At 32.2% G+C, this 6,447-nt stretch overlaps 1 long non-coding RNA gene across 1 annotated transcript in view; it reads left to right on the forward strand.

The window, feature by feature from the left end:
* The window catches only part of LOC127279855 (uncharacterized), a 46,517-nt gene extending 40,380 nt beyond the window's left edge, over positions 1 to 6,137 (forward strand). Inside the window, exon 3 of the long non-coding RNA XR_007842714.1 lies at positions 5,774 to 6,137. This is a non-coding gene — a long non-coding RNA (uncharacterized LOC127279855). The remainder of the gene's footprint in view (positions 1 to 5,773) is intronic.
* The last annotated feature ends 310 nt before the right edge of the window (positions 6,138 to 6,447 follow it).

A 6,447-nucleotide genomic window follows, 5' to 3' on the forward strand; every position in this document is an offset into this window, starting at 1 on the left:
TAAGCCATATGAGAATTAGATCAAATGAGGATTAGGCCAAAACAGAATTAGGTTACATTAAGATTAGGCTAATTAAGAATTAGGTCAGATAAATATTAGAACAAATAACAATTAGGTTATAGTATCTCAGCAAACACTGTTACAGGTCAGTTGTAGAACTGTTACAAATTTTTTGAGAACATGTTCTGTAACTGGTTATGAACCTGTGAGTCACTGGTTACGCAAAATGTCGAACTCAGCGAATATGTAAGATTCTCTAACAGATCTAGAATATGGTTACAAATGTATTTCTTACAGTTCTAGAACTGTTTTGTAACAACTATAAAATGGTACATAACTATTATCGCACGATTATTACCTAAAAATACGTGCAAAATATTTTTATTCTTAATAAAACATAGTTAGAACAGTGTCAAATTTCAACTGTTCTATAGCAAGATCGCTCCACAGGCTAATAAGCTAACCATTACTTCAAAATTCTTAATCTCAGGTACAAATATATTCCAGAACTGAACTTCATCAAAATTTTAGAACAGTTACATATCATTGTTCCGACATAGTTCTAGATATGCGATGGAACATTAGTTACAAAAAATTTGTGGCTGTAGTGTTATAGAAATGTTATGTAATACTGTTGCAGAATTGTTCCCATTTTTAGGTACAAATATCATCCAGAACTAATCTGCAACAAATTTTTAGAACAGCTACATAATAGAAACTTCTAGAACTACGTTGGAACGTCAGTTACAGATCATTTGTGATGATTGTGTTACAGAAATGTTACATTACATTGTTACAGAACTGTGAAGTTAGCATAATATAGAATCGGTAACTCCCTTGTAAAAATGTTCTAGAATTCGTAATCAGCGACCCCAAACACAGTATACTGTTTTTGGTACTTTATAAAGTACGCAGATCTGTTGCAATAAAAAAGGACCCCGCACTCTTAGTACAGAAAATTGCTTTCGGTAAATTTTTCTGAAACTCTGCAGTTTTGTAGTTTAAGGTCTCCTGAACAAAAAATGTTAATAACAAAATTCAAAATAATGGCCAGTTTTTGAGCTACAGTAGCTCAAAGTTGAAAAATGATAACGTAATAAATAATGTTTTTGTGAATGTTCTGTTCTTATAATCTATCAAAATCACTCAGAATCTGTTACTCGGGGGTTTTTGGGGTCACTGATTACGAATCTGAAGTCAGATTTCAAAAATTCAAAATGGCGGACACATTTTTAAAAAGTTCATCGGATTTGCTTGAAACTCGTTACCCGGGTGTTTTTGGGGTACCTTATTGCGAATATGAAGTCAGAATTTCAGAATTGAAAATGGAGGATCCAATATGGCTGACTTACTTTTAAAAAATCGATCAATTTAACTGAGAATTTGTTACTTAGGGGTTTTACGGTCGCTGATTGCGAATCTGAAGTCAGAATTACAGAATACCTAAACCCGTGTCACAGATGATATTGGAACTGACCCTGTATTTCGCTTTATTTTCGTGAGGCTTATAACAGCACTTATATTCACGTCCAGCTAATGTCTACGACCGTTCAAAAGACGTTCAACAGATATATTCTGTCCTAGAGGCATCCTTAGAACACAAGATGTCTTTTGGATGTCTTTCGAATGGAGATAAATGTCCTAAGGATGTTCTAAGGACGTCGTAAAGACATCCAATGTCCCAGTGTCTATAGGGAATAAACCGTAAAAAGTATAAAAAGTGGATTTAAAAAGACGGCAAGATTTTTCTCACAATAAAAAACATTTTACCACAATACTTTTAACTCGATAAGTTTTTGCTGTTTATGCTGACTATCTCATTTGGTATTACCAATTAGAATAATAGTTTTTAAATGCAAATAATTTTTATTTTATATCTAGGGACTTTAATGGATATTTTTTTCTTGTCCAGACACGAATAGTAGTTATTTATGCAACAAGTATACATCTGTAGGAAGAACATAAGTTGCGTGAAGTCATATTGTTCTTCAACATATTTTACAGCATAAAATAGCATAAAACCTACATATTGCTACGTCATTCTACATTATATTTAATACTTACGACAATTATTAAAATGAATGATGACTATTTTTTTTACTAAAATAAGAATAACTTGTTAAAAACTGGTGTGAGTTTAGTTTAATTTAAAAATTGACATACTAACATAATGACAAAAGTTGCATAAAAACGGTTACCATAATTACCGTTACCAAAGCAACCGCTGATATAGATACCGTTACAACTGTAATCGCTACAATTGCAACTATTAACACGACAACTGTTTACATAGCAACGAATACCATGACTTTCATTAGCATAGCAACCGCTGCTACTGAAATGATTAAAATAGCAAGCGTTACCATTGCAATCATTAACATGACAACTGTTTCCATAGCAATCGTTAACACGGTAATTGTTACTATAATAACTGTAACCATGACTACCGTTACCATAGCAACTTTTGCTATGGAAGACCTTAAAATAATAAGTGTTACTACAGTGACAGTTACTATAACAATGGTTACAATAACTAGCGTTTCCATAGCAATGCTAACCACGGCAATTATTACCATAACAACGGTTACCATGACTATCGTTTCCATAGCAAGGGATGCAATAGTTACAGTCATCATACATGACAGTCCATGAAATAACTATATTTACAATCTTATTGCGTCAAAAGTAATTGACCTAATCAGTTTTTGACTTTTGCGTGTGAAAGAACAACTTTCGCTATGAAAACCGCTAAAGTAGCAAGCGTTACTATAAGTAACTGATACCATGAACACCGTTTCCATAGCAATGGTTACCACAGCAATTGTTATTGTAATAATCGCACAGCCACACACAAAAAAAAGTTTTGATCAGGGGGTCTGACTATGTATACTTTATGTTTTTTGAGTCCCTGAATCCGAATCCAAGGTGCATTTAACCCCATCAGATTATGGTTTTGACATAACCTCAAAAAACCAATATGGCGGACACGTTTTTAAAAAGTTTATCAAATTCGCTTGAAACTCGTTAATCAGGGGTTTTTGGGGTCTCTGAATACGTAACACCTTTAGTCTAAATGTCTATATTTTCACGTTTATTTAACTAAGTAATGTACCGTCGGCATTAGCATTACCCGATGTACACCGTGAGAAGGTTGCACGATCGGATTTTGTACATCATGTTTTCACCAAGATCTTAAAATTATTGGAACTCGTTACCAGGGCGCTGGGATGCTAATATGCTAGCAGATTTTTGCTGGATTTTAAAAAGAGAAACACTAAGACAAGGGACGAAACGAAAAAGAAATCCTTTACATAGATCTTTCAAAGAAAAAAGAACTCGATACAGCTCAAAGAAGGAGAACAATTAAAATAATATACATTTCTTAATAGCAATACCAACCAAGCCTTTTAAGAGCTACATGATGTACAAAATCCGATCGTGCAACCTCCTCGCGGTGTACATTGGGTAATGCTAATGCCGACGATACATTACGTAGTTAAATAAACGTGAAAATAAAGACATTTAGACTAAAGGTGTTACGTAATCAGAGACTTTAAGAACCACCGCGTAAGGAGTTTCAAGCAAATCCGATGAACTTTTTAAAAACGTGTCCGCCATATTGGATCCGCCATTTTGAATTTTTAAAATATGACTTTTGATTCGTAATCAGAGAACCCAAAAAACCCCGAGTAACGAGTTTCAAGCGAATCCGATAAACTTTTCAAAAACGTGTCCGCCATATTGGATCCGCCATTTTGAATTTTTAAAATATGACTTTAGATTCGTAATCAGAGAACCCAAAAAACCCCGAGTAACGAGTTTCAAGCGAATCCGATAAACTTTTCAAAAACGTGTCCGCCATATTGGATCCGCCATTTTGAATTTTTGAAATCTGACTTCAGATTCGTAATCAGTGACCCCAAAAACCCCCGAGTAACAGATTCTGAGTGATTTTGATAGATTATAAGAACAGAACATTCACAAAAACATTATTTATTACGTTATCATTTTTCAACTTTGAGCTACTGTAGCTCAAAAACTGGCCATTATTTTGAATTTTGTTATTAACATTTTTTGTTCAGGAGACCTTAAACTACAAAACTGCAGAGTTTCAGAAAAATTGACCGAAAGCAATTTTCTGTCCTAAGAGTGCGGGGTCCTTTCTTTATCATTTTGGACAGTTTTTATTGATCCTGGCCCACTGTGCAAGGGTGTGGGCCACCCAAGGATTATCGATTATTGGTCTAATATTTGTCGCCAATATCTGTCTGATACTGGGAACATTGGCTTTCAATATTGGACCAAGCTCGGCCCAAGTAAAAATTTTTTACTGGATTGTTAAACATACAGATTTTATGTAAATATTACAGAAAAAATTACACATTAAAAAAAATTCTACTAAATATTTAGTAAATTTTATTTGTCATCATTTAGTTTATGGGTGATTCTCCACGTAGCATGATGGAATCCAACATTGGATCGATGTTGAATTTCAGTATGAGACCAATGTCACTGGAACAAAACTTAAGAATTTTCAAAAAATGTAAAAACAAATTTTTTTTTAATTCTTCTTGATTATTTATAACTTTTATCAATGTATGTTATTTATTAACTTTTTTGTTCTGCACTTAGAAAGATGCAGTTTTTTCTAATTTTGCAATTTATTAAGCCGAATATAATAAACGAAAGATTTGATGTAAAATTATTAATTAAACAATTGTTTAAACAATGAATTGTTGTTATTTACTAACTTTTTTTGTATTGCTCCTAGAAAAAAGATGCAGTTTTTTTCAAATTTTGCTATTATATTATGCTTGTTAAGTTGCAAAATTAGGAAAAAATTGCAATTTTCTTGGAACATTATAAAAAAGTTATTAAATAGCAACAATTATTTGTTTAAACAATTGGATAAATAGTAAATTTATATAAAATCTATATGTTATTATATTGTGCTTGTTAAGTTGCAAAATCGGAAAAAATTGCAACTTTCTAGGAATATTATGAAAAATGTTAATAAATAGCAACAATTATTTGTTTAAACTATTTATAATAATAGTTGTTGCAAATTTAATTATATATTTTATTTATAACCTTAAAATTAATAACTTCGAAGAAAAGGTAACAAATTCATAAAATTTTGCTACTGTCTACGTAAATTTGAAAAAGTTATAAGTTTTATTAATAATAAATTGTTTAAACAAATAAAAATCAACAAAACATTAATAAAATATATTTTTGGTGACATATAACAATTTCAGAAACAAACTGGATTCCAAGTTTTTATTGCAATTTACAAAAAAGAAAACATTTGACTCACCCTGGGGGTGAATTACGTAACTTTTTCCGGATTCCACATTCCACTTTTCACATTCCGGATTACACTTTCAAAATTCCGGATCCTATATTCCACATTCCGGATTCCACTTTCAGAATGTGGGATGTGAAATTCGGAATTTTAGAAGTGGAATCCGGAATCTGAAATACGGAATTTTGAAAGTGAGATCCGGAATGTGGGATTTGGAATACAGGATGTGGAATCCGAAAAAAGTTACGTAATTGACCTCCTGGGTGGGTTCTCGTCAACCGCGTATATAAAAAATCTGCAGTCCGGCGAAGAGGTTATTAAGTTTAACATAAAAACAGTCAATTTGAAATTTTTCAAATTTCCAGAGAAAAGCAATTGAATTTTACAAAAAGTTAATGGAGGGTAATATTTTGTTTACAAAAATTACTTTTTAAAATGTTTCGAAAATGAATATGATTTAATTTTCAGTGGAAGACAAAGAGGACGAATTGACCCCCTGGTAACCACTCAATGGAAAATAAATCATTGGTTTAACCCTAGAATGGAAAACTGGGGTGGTTTGGAGCCCCACGCGAAGTTTAAGGTGCAATTACGACTTAACCACTAATGTTTTTGGTTCAGGATCCTAACCATAATTCATTTTATACTTCTGACAATCGATTTTGTCGAGTTAGAGCGATAGATATGTTTCTGGAAGTTATTGGCGCGTCAATTTTCCTTAATTTTCGTCGTTTAATTTTTTAAAAAAATTTTATATTTTCCAGTGATGCAAAAGTCAATTTTTTATATGAAAAAATATTGAATATTTCGAAAGTAGCCATATTGTTGAGAAACTGCAATAAATAATTGTTAAAAAAAGATACATTTTGCAAAATTTTTTATTTTTTCCTGTCCTTTTTTGTTTTTGCAATCTGGGGTGCCAAACCACCCCGTTCATTTCACATATCCCGTGTAGAAATTTATCGTGGCCGTCCTAATGTTAGCCTATAGCTAGACAGTGTTTGTCGTGGAAATTTATTCTCAAATAACTGCAATGGCCCCTCAAAGTTCATGTGAAGTTTTTATACAGTTTTCCCTTTATTTCTTTAGATATGTAGCCTTTCTAGAATTTAGCTAGTTATTGTCTAGAATGCTTACTTGAA

This window comes from Leptopilina boulardi, unplaced genomic scaffold, assembly GCF_019393585.1.
Source record: "Leptopilina boulardi isolate dan_hultmark-lab unplaced genomic scaffold, ZJU_Lbou_2.1 LbouV2_224, whole genome shotgun sequence".
In the NCBI taxonomy this organism is placed as follows: domain Eukaryota; kingdom Metazoa; phylum Arthropoda; class Insecta; order Hymenoptera; family Figitidae; genus Leptopilina; species Leptopilina boulardi.